This window comes from Augochlora pura, chromosome 5 (assembly GCF_028453695.1).
Source record: "Augochlora pura isolate Apur16 chromosome 5, APUR_v2.2.1, whole genome shotgun sequence".
Classification (NCBI taxonomy): Eukaryota; Metazoa; Arthropoda; class Insecta; order Hymenoptera; family Halictidae; genus Augochlora; species Augochlora pura.
The window spans coordinates 12942295-12956750 of NC_135776.1; the positions used below are offsets into that span (position 1 = coordinate 12942295).

General features: G+C 47.1%; 1 protein-coding gene and 1 long non-coding RNA gene across 2 annotated transcripts in view; one reads left to right on the forward strand and one right to left on the reverse strand.

Annotated features, from left to right (window-relative positions):
• The window catches only part of Sli (slit guidance ligand), a 445854-nt gene that overhangs the window by 366382 nt on the left and 65016 nt on the right, over positions 1–14456 (forward strand). The gene's annotated exons all lie outside the window — the stretch shown is intronic.
• The window catches only part of LOC144470499 (uncharacterized), a 95056-nt gene continuing 92717 nt past the window's right edge, over positions 12118–14456 (reverse strand). The window contains exon 3 of the long non-coding RNA XR_013494136.1: positions 12118–12152. This is a non-coding gene — a long non-coding RNA (uncharacterized LOC144470499). The remainder of the gene's footprint in view (positions 12153–14456) is intronic.

Here is a 14456-nt window from a genome sequence, read left to right on the forward strand (position 1 = left end):
GCGAGCTTCTCTGCCGTCTAGGCCCAAGCAATTTCGGAAGTCGTCCTGGGGAATAACTACGTCCGCAAAGGGCCCGCCACGGGTCGCGTATATTCCGAGGAAATCTTCTCGACGACCTATACCAGCCCGGATTTCGAAACGTCCCTACTGTACCACGCCCTAATGCTAATTCCGATGCATCGGCCTCGCGTTCCTTCTACATGACTTTCGGTGTTCCTGCGAACGCTTTTTGCGATCGTGCTTTAGGAGAAGAAATGAAATCACATGGTCGGTATAAAACATAAATCACGAGGCACGAATCCCCATCGATATCGTCGAACGTATTACCTCTCTCGCCGCGATATCTCGATGGCTCGTTGTAAAGCGCGATGCACGGTTTGCTGCGATCTCTCAATAAGCCGAGCGCGGACCGTCATTATCTCGATGCAGCGGCAGAGTCGGCGCGCTGCGTGTCTCGAATGCAACGCACGCTGCGCCGCTGCATCGTGACTGCGTCGCGACTTAAATGCATCTTTGTACGGTGGACGCGTGTGCACCGGTCCGTGGCCCCATCCGCCATGGAAAAACGATGGACGTCCGCTACCGTGTAACACGTTGCAGCTTGCGGGGATATTTATCTCGTCTCCCGTCTAACCTCGCGACGCGACGCGACGCCGAGCTCTCTCTCCGCTCTCTGCTTACTCGCTGCGACGCGACCGTGTCCCGACCGCAAAAATCTGCAACGTATCTCCGCTCGACGCGTACCACCGCACCGCCGGTCGTTTTGGACGTTTTCGGACGCGGAACTGGGCAGACGAGCGTTTGATCGCGTTAAACGCCGAGATTGCATACCCGACGTCTTTCGGAGGATGTTCTCTCGGCTGGCGAGGCGCGCCGATAAATTATCCCCAGCAGTTGCCGCCGCAGCCAGCCTCCGATGCGAAATTGATGCATCATTTTTTTTCGAATGCATCGGAATGCGTCCCCACTTTCTTTCCTTTTTCGATAATTCTCTGGGATGGTGTTGCGCGACCATTTCTGGTTCGGCTCGCGATCATTGTGTCCGATGACGTAGAACTGGATTTGGAGCAGCAACTGAAGTTGATCGAGATTCATCGAACACGTTTATACGAGTCCGACGAAGGGTCTCTGGATGTCTGAAGATTGCGGGACAACTAGATTTATGTTTTGCTTATCATATTGAATCCGTTCAAACATCTGATGTCAGTGTAGATTGGTAGCTTACTACATCAATAGTAGTAAGTTGCATGCGACGCTATACGGGGCTCACTGTTACAGGGATAATATCTAAATTTGCGAATTGGAAGAAATCCGTCCGTAGACACGCCCCGGCGGAATGCTGTTTAAGAGAGCAGAATAAAAATTCGATCTTGTCCGTAGCTCCCCGCCGGACGAGCCCTTAATAGTCCCGGGGTCCTTTTTAATTTTACGTAACATAAAGTCCCGGGGCGGTTGGGCTCGTAAAAGACGACCGATATTGGATTTAGGAAGGGCGGCCCTGAATTCTTTAGCGCCCTCGAGGTCGAGAAAGGACAGCGTCGGTACGTGCATAGTAGGCGGCAGGTGATAAAATTTCGAAGAACCGCGGGGCTACGTGTCGACCGACGTCGTATCCGTCGGATGCGAGCCGGAGCTTTCCGACGCGGCTTAAACCGATCTCGCCCGATGCTAAAGCCTCGAGAGCTGATAAAAGAATCGAGAGTTACAGGCCGGCGGATACCGGCGTCCCGTGTTCTCCTGTATTGATCCTTTTCCGGTGTAACGCGACGATCGGATTTCACGCGATCGCTGGTGCGACGAGGCGGTGCGAAATTAAAAGTCTACCGTTCACCTTCCCTGCAATTGAAATTTATTTTGTCGACAACCTCTATAGATTTTAAGGTATAAATAAAACAAATCTTCCAGTGGACTGAATTGTCCAAGGGCTGAGAACTAGACCACCCGGTGCAGAGTTTTGCCGTTTATTCCTGCAAAAGTCGTCGAGCAACGGCAAAATCTCGAGGAGCATGGTACCCGTAAATATTCCGCCATTAGCTGACAATATCGATGGTCTCGGCACAAGTTCCTCGAAAGTTTCGCGAAGATCGGTGCCGGAAACCACCACCGCCATCTTTAATAACTGTCTCCGCGTTCATTAAAAAACTTGGCGCCCGCAGCTGCGACAATTTCCAAGACACCGCGTAGAACCGTGCGCGCGAGGCAGACGGCTAAGGCGCGGCGCGGGGCGTCGGTGGCACTGCCGTTTTCATTTAAGCCAAGAAATTGGAATAAAAGCACAACGCGACTCAATTAACCGCCGGCAAATATTTAATTACAAACGCAAATCTTGCTTGGTTCGGCTCTCCTTTGAGGTGGAATGGTCGGAAAGGAGCCATTCAAGCCAGCCACCGTCTGCCTGCACGCAGTTTCCGTGAACTTGTCTGAATGCAGCCTCGAAAGGACGAAAGTAGAAGGAGGGCTGGTTTGAGAGAAAGCGGAGGAGGGGGAGGAGGAGGTGGAGTAGGAGGTGGAGGAGGAGGAGGAAGGTCGAAGGAATAAGGCGACCACCGCCTCTTCAGCCAGACACAATTTCTCTTTCTCTCCCGATTTGCCAACTCCTGAATTAATCCCATCGAGAGTCACCGGGTCGGCTCGCAAAAGATAAACGGCCGCCGGTTAATGTGCCCGCACTCGAACCGGTGGTTAACTGCTTTCTCTGTCTCGTTGTTTAAAATTTCATTATTTCGTCTGCTCGGAAAAACCGGTGTCTGGGCGCCGGATTAACGAGCGGCTGATAAGGGCTGCCACCAGTCTCCTCGAGATCGGGCAACTTGGATGTTTGTCGTAACGAGCGTCCTCCTTTCCGTGCCCTCTGCTCCCGGATGCTATCTGCTCGATAGTGAAACTACCACGGTTTTTGGCTGGCGCCTTTGTTTTACAATTTTTGCAGATCCACACGCGAAAATTCCCCGCGCCATTTACAAGAACAAGTCCTTTACAAAGAAAAGAAACGAATGAATGTTACATACGATAAAAATTGTCGACACGATTTCATAGTATTTCTAAAAACTTCTGCAAACAAGTTGTTCGGAAATAGCGTCGAGGTTATACATATAAGTTTTCTATAACAACGGCGACGGCGACGTTCCCGTCGGGGAGATATATTCCCGTTGATGCCCTATATACCGAAGAATAAATGGCGCGGGGGATGCCCCTAAAATTTCCAAGATTGCCGGGAACAACATCGCGAAGAGCGATAGCGAGCCACCTGCACCCCACATCTGCCGTGGCTCCACAAACCACCAGTTATCACGCGGCACGTGACACGCATCCCCATCAGGCTGGCCTGGCCACGTTCCACTGAAAAATATTCATCCCTGTTTCCAGTTCCCTGCGCAGACCGCCCCGAACTCGAGAGTCATCGATCCCTCTCAAAGAACATCTTTGGAAACCGATTTTACGCAGCTCGGAAATCTAATTTTTAATTTGAAGAGAAATGATCCAAAATGCTGCAACCTACGTAACAGTAAACCCGTTTTTGCATGTCAAATTGAACGCCGAGTTACGGCACGCTAGGCCATTTTTATTCCGCATAAAAGTCCGCTAATAAAAGTTCAGGGCACGCTTTGCCCGATTATTTTGTTCCATCGACCATGTAAGCGACGTGTCTGAAATAAAAATAATGGAACCGTATCTCGGGCAACGATAAAAATCAATCGGATCGCTAATAGCTTCCGAATAGCCTATCGCCGCCAGCTGGCTTCACCCTAAGTGTTCCGTCGCGCAGGAAAATTTCTACGGTGAAACGTTTTTATCCTCGGACCGGTGTCCGCATCACGACCATCCGGCAAACACTACAATTACCATTTAGATTCCTTTAAAACGAGTCCAGCGAGTTGAAAATCAACAAGAGTCCCCCCCTCCCATTCCGCGCTCGCCGCTCTAATTTCCAGACGACTTAGGTAAATTGAATGCTTTCAATCTTCAAAATATCCGGCTCGCCTCGTTAAACGATTCTCGATTACATTCTCAAAGGGTAACGCGAGGGTGGCCTACGAATAAAGAGAAGGAGAGAGGTAGAGGAGCGAACGAGAAAATCGCATCAAACTACCGCCTTTTCGAATAGTTCGTTTAAATACTCGGCAATCCTGGCTTGACTCGATAAAGACGCTGCCGCGCAAACTCCGCTCCGTTCGGCTTGGCTCGGCGCGGGTCCGCTCGAGCCCGCTTGAATACACATGAAGCATAAAACGAACGCGAACAGCTCGCTCGCATCAAAGGGAATCAGAATTAAACCGGGGAGAGCGCCGAAGGCGAGCTCTCGATCGTCGGGGCTACTTTCGTCGAGCCGCACAAAGTGACACGCGTTTTATTAAAAATCTTCTGTTGTCTTTTTAAACCCGCGGCCCGTTTACCCGCGAGGAACCCGCGGGCTCGGCGGCGGGTCGCTTTGTCCCGCGAGCCATGAAATTATCGCGCGCCTCGCAGGTTTATATAACCATCCCCCATGGTGCTCTCACAGAAATTCGAATGCCGTTATTTAGGGGACCACTTTGCCCCGTTTCTCTTTCGTTTTGCCCAGCCTGAACGCAACCTTCCGATTTCTCGCTCGCGAATCGAACGCTCAGCTTTTGAAACGCTGCTTTTGAGACTCGACGCTGCTCGCGAAGCGTCCTTGTTCGAATGGAACAGCGATTGCCGTGTGTACGAAGCCAATGGCGGCGATGCTGTCTAGGTCTTTCTTTCAACTTTATTGGGAACAACGATGCAGCTGGCAAGTTATCAGAAAACGATTGAACTAACCCTGTGCACGATCTAGTTCTTCTTCGATAAATTGCTAACCGCGATCAACTTTCGTGGAATCTGATACAGTAGATACCGGCGCAATAAGGGAAAAGAATGAATTAACGCGGACCACGCTCGAGTCATGTATCCCGTTCCAGCGAAAGCATCCTGAGAGTGTAGAAAAGGTCTAGATAGGATCGTTGCTCGCGCTCTCCAATTACAAAATCCTTCCGGAACCTGTGTACCAATCCGCCATTACAGCCGGTTCAGGATTTCTCCGGCGGAATCTTCCGCCATAGGGGTCCGCCGGTTTAAGCGGAGTCATCAGAATTTCTCCTCTCCAATCTCGTGGCATGGAGGTTCATGAATGGGGCTGGTGGTACCCGGGATTTCCTCGGTAACAATCCTCCGTGCCGCAAGAACCCCTGAATCGATTCAATTCCCCCATGAAAGAGGCCGCGGAAAAGAGAGAGAGAGAGAGAGAGAGGGAGAGAGAGAGAGAGAGAGAGCAAGAGCGAGGTTCCGCGCGTCCTAGCAATGTTTTACACGGCGCGTAGCGGCGTTATATCCGCGCATGGAAATGTTTACACGCGTTACAAGCATGTAGGTGGAACACTGGGAGCTCTGCTCGGCGTGTAAAAGTGCCCGACGATGGGAATGGGACCGAAACACCGCGGGACAAGCGTTATGCCCGCGGAGCTCCGCACCTGCCGGCTAGAGGGATCCAGGATCGAGCAACGTTAGCCTGTCTAACCGGTACCGGCTTCGTAAAATTCTCAACTATGCACTTAGCGCGACCAGACACCACGTATCGGGTGGGTCGAACGCAAAGCCGCGCATGCCGCGGCCTCGATCTCTGGATCGGCCAGGTGATCGGACAGCGGAGTTTCCCCGGGAAACACGGTGGTCGCCGAGGCGCGAGCTAATTAAGCCGAGCGGAAAGAACAGTCGCGGGACCGGCAGCGGAATCGCAAGCAATTAGACAAATGCACTCGGGACGCATGATTAAGTGGATCCCGCCGCGTGAAAAGTTGGCGGGCAACCACTCCCGGGGGAGCGGAATTGAATTAAGTCAAATACCGCGAAAAGGGAGGAAGGAAAGTCTGTTGAAAGAGAGTTGCAATTATTAGAGAGTGCATTCACCGTACCGCCGGGCTCGGCCCCCGGCTGCTTTGAGGTCGAGAATCTCATCGGGCGTTGTTCGGCATCGATAACTCGACGGTTAAATACGGAGAAGAAGACGAAGCGGACCGGAGTATACCTATCGACTCCTCGGCTTCCTTCGATATACCCTCCCCGTCTTACCGTATCTGACGGCGTAGATGGATTACCGGAGCCGAATTGGACGAGATCAAAGTGGACTATGCCCGCGGGTCAATGCTGTATCGAGTTTGAAGCCGCGGACTAAAAATATCCGGCCAGAGAGCTCCGGTATTATGTCTGACGAGATGGACGTCTGCGAGATTAAGACGGATTCCGCGTACGATTATCTACCCTGTCCGTCATTCTACCGCGCGCGATCCTCGATGCCACTTCTGGCACGTTTCACCGTCGACTGTCCATCCTTCAATTTTATTCATCGGTCTTCTGCTTATTCTTATCTCGAACGAGCTGTCTGCGGTTATTCTTGTCGCTCACAATATGGGACGGATTTGCAGGAAACACGTGTGGGATCTGTCGCGATAGTCCTCGCCTCGCCAATTCCTGTGCCTTTTGTTTACTTTATTTTTCTTCGTCGCACACGACGTATGCTTTCCGTCATTCTTTCACCTGGTTTATTTTGCGATAAATAAATATGTAACACGTCTTATCCGATAAATATTTGTCATCGCTGTTCGGATGATCAAATAATACTTTATATATTTATTACGTGTTTATTCGACCTACACCACAATGAAATAAGCGTCTATCAGTTGTAACTTGTTACCATTTACACATTACACAATATTGTACTTTATGACTCCATATTGGAACAATGATGGCTAGAAAATTGTTAATCTGTAGGAGCTGCGTCTAGCTCGGTAGGCTGTCCTGGATCGACTGACCAATTCCTTCGTAAGCCTTTTATGGTAAGTGTCAATGGTGACGAGGCGCAATAAACAACAGGTCAAGGAATTTTCTCACCTGCATGTTCCGTGCATTTCGCTGAACACTCCAGCAATCGCGAATTCGATTCGAGTCGATTCAAGAAGGCGCGCTAGTAATGGCATTTGTTACTTTTTCGAGAATAGCATAGTTACCAGATAGTCGCAAATATCGCAGGGATACTCGCGGGTGGATCGCGCGACGAAAAAAAAAAAAAAAAAAAATAGGCCTCCGTGTCGTTTGTCAGGCGAAGTAACGGCAGCTCGATAAAACGTCGCGGAACACGTTCGGATCGTCGATTCTCCGTTACCTTGGCGGAGCTGCCGGCTCCTCGGTCCGTTTCCAATGGGATTTCCAGATCTCCGAGGCACTTTAAAGAGAGCAGTCAAAAATTCTCCCAGACAAAGATTTAAAAATCTGCTTTCCGTTGCCCTTGGGGAGGAGCCGAGGCGGATTTCTCTTTTCAAGACCGCGTCCTGCGTGAACCTTCGCTTTGACCTGCGACGAGAGCGGATTACCGGATCGGGAAACCGTCTGAAACCATTATTGTCAGACTGCGAACCGGCGTGAAAGTATGTACAGCGAACGACACAGAAATATTCCGGATTTTCCACGGCACAAAGGAGGACAAAACAGCGCAACTTAGCCCTTTGTGTTTCTTTTACTCGGCCACGTACCTTTCGACTTTTAGTGAACGCGCCATTTTCGCAAAACCCGGATACTTGTTATTTTCGAGAAAAGGTTCCATTCTCGTTGAAAGAACGATCCCGGAATTTCAAAAACAGTCTTTCTAGTTTCCATCTTCAAGAACGAATACCTAATTTTGCATTTTCGTTGTCGCTCGTCCACTAATAGTACAAAATTCCAATAAACGATTATTTCAGTCAAGTATTTGCCGTTCTTAGAATCGATGCGATTTTTATACGGAATAGAAATTGTTTTCTGTCAATGGTTTCTAATAAATTCCTTGTCTAAATCGTTCTGTATTCCAATCGCAGTTTATTAACTACGTTCCGTCGTTGCCACTGCGCATCACTGTTTTCTGGCTCAATTAGGATCTCCGTTGGTTGAGACGATTGCCAATGAACGGTGGGAGAAGTTTCTGCTGGTTTGGTCGACGATACACTTAAACAGCGACCAGTTCGGCGAGATTTTTCCAAGGCTCGGTCGGCTATCGAGTAAAACGATCTCGTGGAAAATAAATCTCAGTCCGTGCTGGTCTGCCCGCAGATTCTTTTCTTCTGGCGTGGATAACCCTTCGAGGAACCATCCTCCGAGAGGTTCATTCCTTGATTAAAAACCGCGATACAAATCGTCCGTACATGGTGAACGTGGGTGCCAGCTTATTCTCACCGACAGCATCGTCTTTCAGACCTTCTTCAGCATCCTGCTGGAAGGCTGAACCTCGAGATCCCTGTGTGGAATGCAAAAACCAGTGTAGCCACGGTATAATGTATGCCAACCCACCGAAGAGAAGCGAAACTGTTTTAATGGACGTATTGTCTGTTTACGAGTCCGATGGAAAGCTTTATGAATTACAAAATTATATTCTCGTTAGATCCACATGTATAGAAAATCTATTGTGTCTAGAGGGAATACTTTGATAAATGCAACGAAAAAGATAATAAAATGTTAATAATCAAATATTGAAAAAGTGAGACTCGTGTGTAGGAACCATAGAAAGAGTACACTATTTGGCTATTTTAATGGCTTTGTTGCTTAACGATTGCTGGGATTGTTTTGCTAGCTTGAAAGGCTACCGAAGTTAATTTTACGTAGAAACTATTGTGCTTATATTAGCATGAATGGACGTTCCAGAGAGAATGTGGTATTTTGTTCACGTTATATTGTCTTATTTTAGATCCTGCTTTCGCATATGTAATTACACCAACGTTATTTCATTCGGAACTGCATTTATAAGGTAATTGAATTAAATATTCATCGAGCATACGCTCTCTGCCGAATACAAGGTATGAATGACGTGTCTGACCATTACTGGTTATTTCTACTTGTTTCAGACATCTATAAGGCAGCATTATTATTTTATTATCGATCGATCGTCGTTCTCACCCGTCGATTCTCGATTGTATGTTTCATTACAGTGTTTAACACGCCCCGATAAATGTACGCGTACGATGAAACAAGAAATTATTACAAATTAAAAATTATTACAAACCACAGCTTTGAAATTTTCTTCCATTGAACGCTATATTGGAAACGAAAAATCAATCATCTTAACCCCATGCGCTATGATTCCTTTCACGCTGCATTGATCAGCACTTATTTGACCTTAATATTTTCCTTAGTAGGATCAGACAATTTTTGTTTCGTTTATTGTTTTTATGTGCTTTTGTTTCTGAACTTTGGTGACGGAAGAATTGATTTTTATCTCGATATAAAAGAAATTAATAATTTCGTACTTAGTAGATTTTGCATGAAATCTTTATTACAAGTCTGACTCGTTATTACAGTACAAGGGGTTAAAAATTGTCTGCTTCCATGATTTCTTAAAGTAAACAGGGAACAAATACGATTCGAATACTATATGTTTAGAAAAGGAATTTACTTGTTAGAAAATTGTATAATCCCATAATTTGTTAGAATATGTATCGAGTACTTAAAAGGAACGGATTGACTCTTGCTTCCGTGAGAAAAGTAAAAGACCCGTTGCTACCGGAAACCTGCAGACTACGTTCTGCGAGTCGGGGCACTTGATAAAAGAAAATTCTATCTCGTGGGTGCAACCACGAATAAATCTTCGTTTTATCGGCGATCGATTATTCTGCTTAACCAGGTTCGCGATCGAGTTCGCCAGTTCTTCGTGCAGTTAACGGGAACGGCGCAATAAAGATCCCAGGCGATCTAATTTTCGAAAAAATTGAATTTGCAGGAAATAAATATCGATGGAAGGGGACGGTGCTCGTTTCTCCGTTTCTCGATCGGCGAACAAGACGCTGCAATGAAATCACCCGGAGAAATCTCCATTGATATTTCACGAGAGCGAACCGTGTTTCTTACTTCCAGAAAAGTAACTAGCTCCCAGCGACTTTTCCCCCCATTTACCTTTTTCCTCCAACCATCTCCGTTGCAAATAATCGTCCCAATGAAAACACATTTATCGTGGATAACCATATAAAAGCGCATAAAATGCGCGACTCGTTGAATACGTTGTCGGAACGAGATTTAGCAATTGCTGGGGTCGAACGTCGTGCCCTGACGTTAAAGGCGCGAAAGCGGCTCGAATTCGAACGATTTCCTTGGTACAGGCGACCGCGGCGAATTCGACCCTCTGAATTCTTGATCCGAGCGATTAACGCCATTGAGAAAAGGTGAACGGAGTCGCGAGCACGTGACGGAGCGATTCAATTATTTCTTCCGGGACGAACGCCGCTAGTTAGCAATTTAAAGGGTGTGCAGCTTCGTAAGCCGGATTAAATTTCCACGGCTTTCGGATCGCAGTAAGTCGATCCCGTCGACTAGAACGAGCCAGTTCAAGTTTCGCTTATTAATTGTATTCCACGAAGAACCGGGGAGAAGTTTCGGTCACGCGTCGATCGCCGGACCCTCGCCGGCTAATTAATTGGAGACGCGAACAAAATAATGGACCCTGAAAACGACGCATAATAATCGACTAATCCAATCGCGGACTTTCCCGTTCGAACTTCCCCGTGGAAAGTGATCGCGGCGTCATTTGCATATTTCATCCCGTAACCCAATCAAATCGTTTCGCCCGCGGACCCTTTAAAACCTCTTAATCGCCGCGGACTTTTCTCGTAGGAGGCTTTATTCTCTTCGGGGAATCTCCCGAGACCTTGAACGGATTCTCCTTCTGTCCCATTTTTAATTATTTAAGGGACATTGCGGGTACGTCGTTACGCAGATTAAATCCGCCAACGATAAAGCTCTTAAATCGAATTTATGGAAGAAGACTAATTGGATTAATTACGAATGAAATTCATAACGAAAATAGTCACGACTAATTTCTCTAGCGAATAATCGTACATTGTACACAATCCAATTGCAAAGGGAAGGCTTTGATTTACAAATCCCAATAATTTGAATCGGCGAACAAAATGTCCGAATTCTGTACATCGATACGAATCCAAGCTTTTTCAAATGATACGATTTTTAATTTTAACCACTCCTTGTCGATACGAAAATCATTCTAAAAATACACTGGCTCGATCAGACAAACGCAGACGCTTCGTCCATTAAAACAAGCCCGCACACGTCGCTTTTCAAACACAATTCCAGCAAGTTGCGCCGACGATGTTTCACCGAAGCCGCACAGCGATCCTTTAATTTTGCCCGTGTTTATTCTCGATTGGCCGTGGTCGCAATAAAATCTCAGCACGCCGGTGTACGGGGGACAGTAGGAAAGCGATTGGTAAAAGGATCGAGAGTCGTGGAGGCAACCGATCCAGCCGGCCATTCTCTCCGGTTCATCGATATATACAACGGGTCGCCGGGGATCAGGCTTCTAAACGAAACATCTGTCGAACAGTTTTCCACGTCGATAGGAGCCGCTGCGGGCACGATAACGAGCGGGGACGGCTCGCTCGAATTCGACAAGCAGGCGATTTTATCGACTTATGCAAATCCCCGGGCGGAGGCGATAATTTATTCGGAGTCGGAACTCGGTCACGGTGGCGCGTAAAGGAACATGGTAGCCGGCGTGTAGAAGCGTATTTTTGTCCGTGCCTGTTAGCCGAGCGCGGCCCGTAACAAGTCGTCCGGATGACAGGCCTGTCGGACGGGTGCAACTTTTCAAAGTCAGCCTGTCATAGCACGGAAGGAGCCCGAGGAATAGAAGGGCCCAGCAGCCACCGTGTTCCACCGGCGATCGCTCATCGTTCTCGGCCATCTACCACCGCCCCCATCCACCATCTACGATTTCTTCGTTGCCGTCGTTGCCGTCGTTGCCGATGCTACGGATTTTAATTAAACCGCCGTAATCGATGGCACCGATCGCTCCACGATACGCTACAAGTTCCTTCGGACCCCTTGTGTTCCCCAAAGAGATATCGATCGCCGGACACGGGATCGTTTTGTTCGCCACGTGCGCTGTCTCGGCTGTGCTGCTACCTTGCCAAAAATACCTGTTCCAAGTCGTTGCAATCGGGCAGGCAAACTTTAATACATTGACTAGCGAGACGGTCTTGTTTCGGTGACTCAGTTTGCTAGATTTCACCGGAAAGATACGGAATTTGCTTTTGGAGTCTTCTTTAAAATCCAAATGCGTTGCGCGCAGACAAGTTCAGTGCTCCACTCCGGTTTAATATTTTCAGAGCGTCAAGATGAATCTGTGGACAGAAAATCGATTTTATTTACAAGCGACGGCTTTCAGAATGAAGTCGGAGAATGGACGGGAATAGATTCTAAATAAAACCGATTAATTGATAGTTGAAAACTTCGGTTCTCTGTGACAATTATTCTGGATCGTTCCTCGCGATCGTTTCAAGAATGGTAGCACCGACACGCACACGCTACATCGATCGGACGTGCCTTCGAAACGTGTGATTTTTTGTCAAAGGGTTGTTTTAGTTTGTTGGTTTTTTTCCGGAACGTTAGCTTAACGACGTTCGTCAGAGTGACTGGCGGGTTCTTCACCGGAATGGAATGATTTATTGCACGGCCTGTTCCGGACAGTCCTAGTGTAACATTCTCTTTGTCGTTGCTCCTGTTGATGTCATTATTAGTCCATTTGTCACTGACGCTCGCGCTCGCGCCCTTTGGTATCGCCGTTCTCGCGGATCTTTGCTGAAATTTATAGTTTTGCGGACGGAACTCGCGGTACCGACAAGCGAAATCGATTCCCGTTCCCAGCGTTCATTGTTACGGATTGTTATTAATATGCGGCGGTTCCTCAAATTTCCAGGCTATTATAAAACACTTCGCTCTCGGCTCGTTGGAACCGCTCGCTGTTTCATTTGACTCGTGTTTCGTCGATATATACAGAAACAGAAAATTCCACGCGGCGCGCAACATTGCACAATGAAATAAAATACAATAGCCGGAAAAAGATTCGCTGGTCGTGTGCAATTGCATGAAATTGCACGACGTAACCAGAATAGAAGGAACAAGGTAAGCAATCGTTCCTCGAACAGAGCCTTTACAAATTGCAAGCGCATTCGCGTTGCAACCTCGACTGCTAACTAATAATTTCTTAGATACTAAAGTACGGTAGCGAAAACTATTGCACGTTTGTACACTTTTTTTTTATTACAACTAGATTGTTATGTCGACGCAAAAATATGTTAACTGTATTTACACAAGCTACTATATGTGCTACTATATTTACGTAAGACAGTACCGCTGAATTTACACGAAAGTTTATGTAATAATTTGTTGGTTGCACAACTGGTGAAGCTAATATCGTTGAAATAGTCAAACGGGTGAGACCGTGAAACGAACGATCGAATTAATCCGCAAAATTGCACAATGGTAGAATTTTCCCCGGCTGGAAGTCGATGAAAATCATTACCAGGGCATTACAAACATTTGAATAATATATAACGACCGGCTCACGTAACCCCGATAACACGGACGCCTGTAGAATCTGTCATTACTCGGAATTAACCGGATTATCCGGATAATATCGATATCCGGGCCAGCCGGAGAACACCGATACGTGTGCTCTAATGAAATGAGACGTTTCTACGTTGTTTCGAATTATTTCTGCAGCCCCGACAGCCCGGCTAATTAATTCGATAGAGGGCTACCAAATCTTGCTACCTGAAATCATGATAATTGGCTTTGCTAAACGACCGAAAAACGTCCATCGTTCGATCTGCTACGATTAGCGATAGCACAGGATTATTCTTGTTAATATGTAAATTCGCAATTTTAGAAACAAATCGAGAAAACCGTTCGAACGTAAAAAAAGAATAAATTACTCTAAACGCAGGAGTGATGACAAAAATGGCGAACACAAATAATACGTAGTTATGCAGCGCATTAAATTTTTTGCATCGATCACTACTTCTACGTCATTTCAGCGAAGAAATTCCATTGTTATTTCAAGTTTCTCAGAAATGTTTGATAAAGTTCTGAAGCAGATAACAACCGTTGCTTAAGAACTAAAGTTTATTCCAATTAGAGAGGAGTTCCTACTGATCCCTGCCTCGACCACGTCTGCAATAATTGATGTCATCTAACGTTACCATCTCCAGGCTCCAACCGAATCCGGATTACAGAGATTCTACCGTAGATCATGCGGTTCTGGCGTAGATAGGGGCGCTCATCCTGCCACTGTTATTTACACGATGCCGGACAGTGGTTCGAGTGACACCTGTATATCTCGATGACCCATGGATTACTCGTTCCTGGATGATGCATCTAGCAAAGATCTGATAAGAGCTCGGCGCGCAATACTGCGCCGCCTATCGTCCGCACGAAAATTAGATCGTCACTTTCCACCGAGACCAATGCAGCTCGCAGCAATCGCCCACGCTCGAAAAATTACACGAATCAACGATAAGTACTCGCAGATTTATAACGAGAAACTGCAATTGCCAATTTTGTGCACCCAGTGAATTTTGCTCGCGAAACATTATACAACCGGTCGACGTCGTGAATCATGGATTTAATAAATAGATAAATCTGGA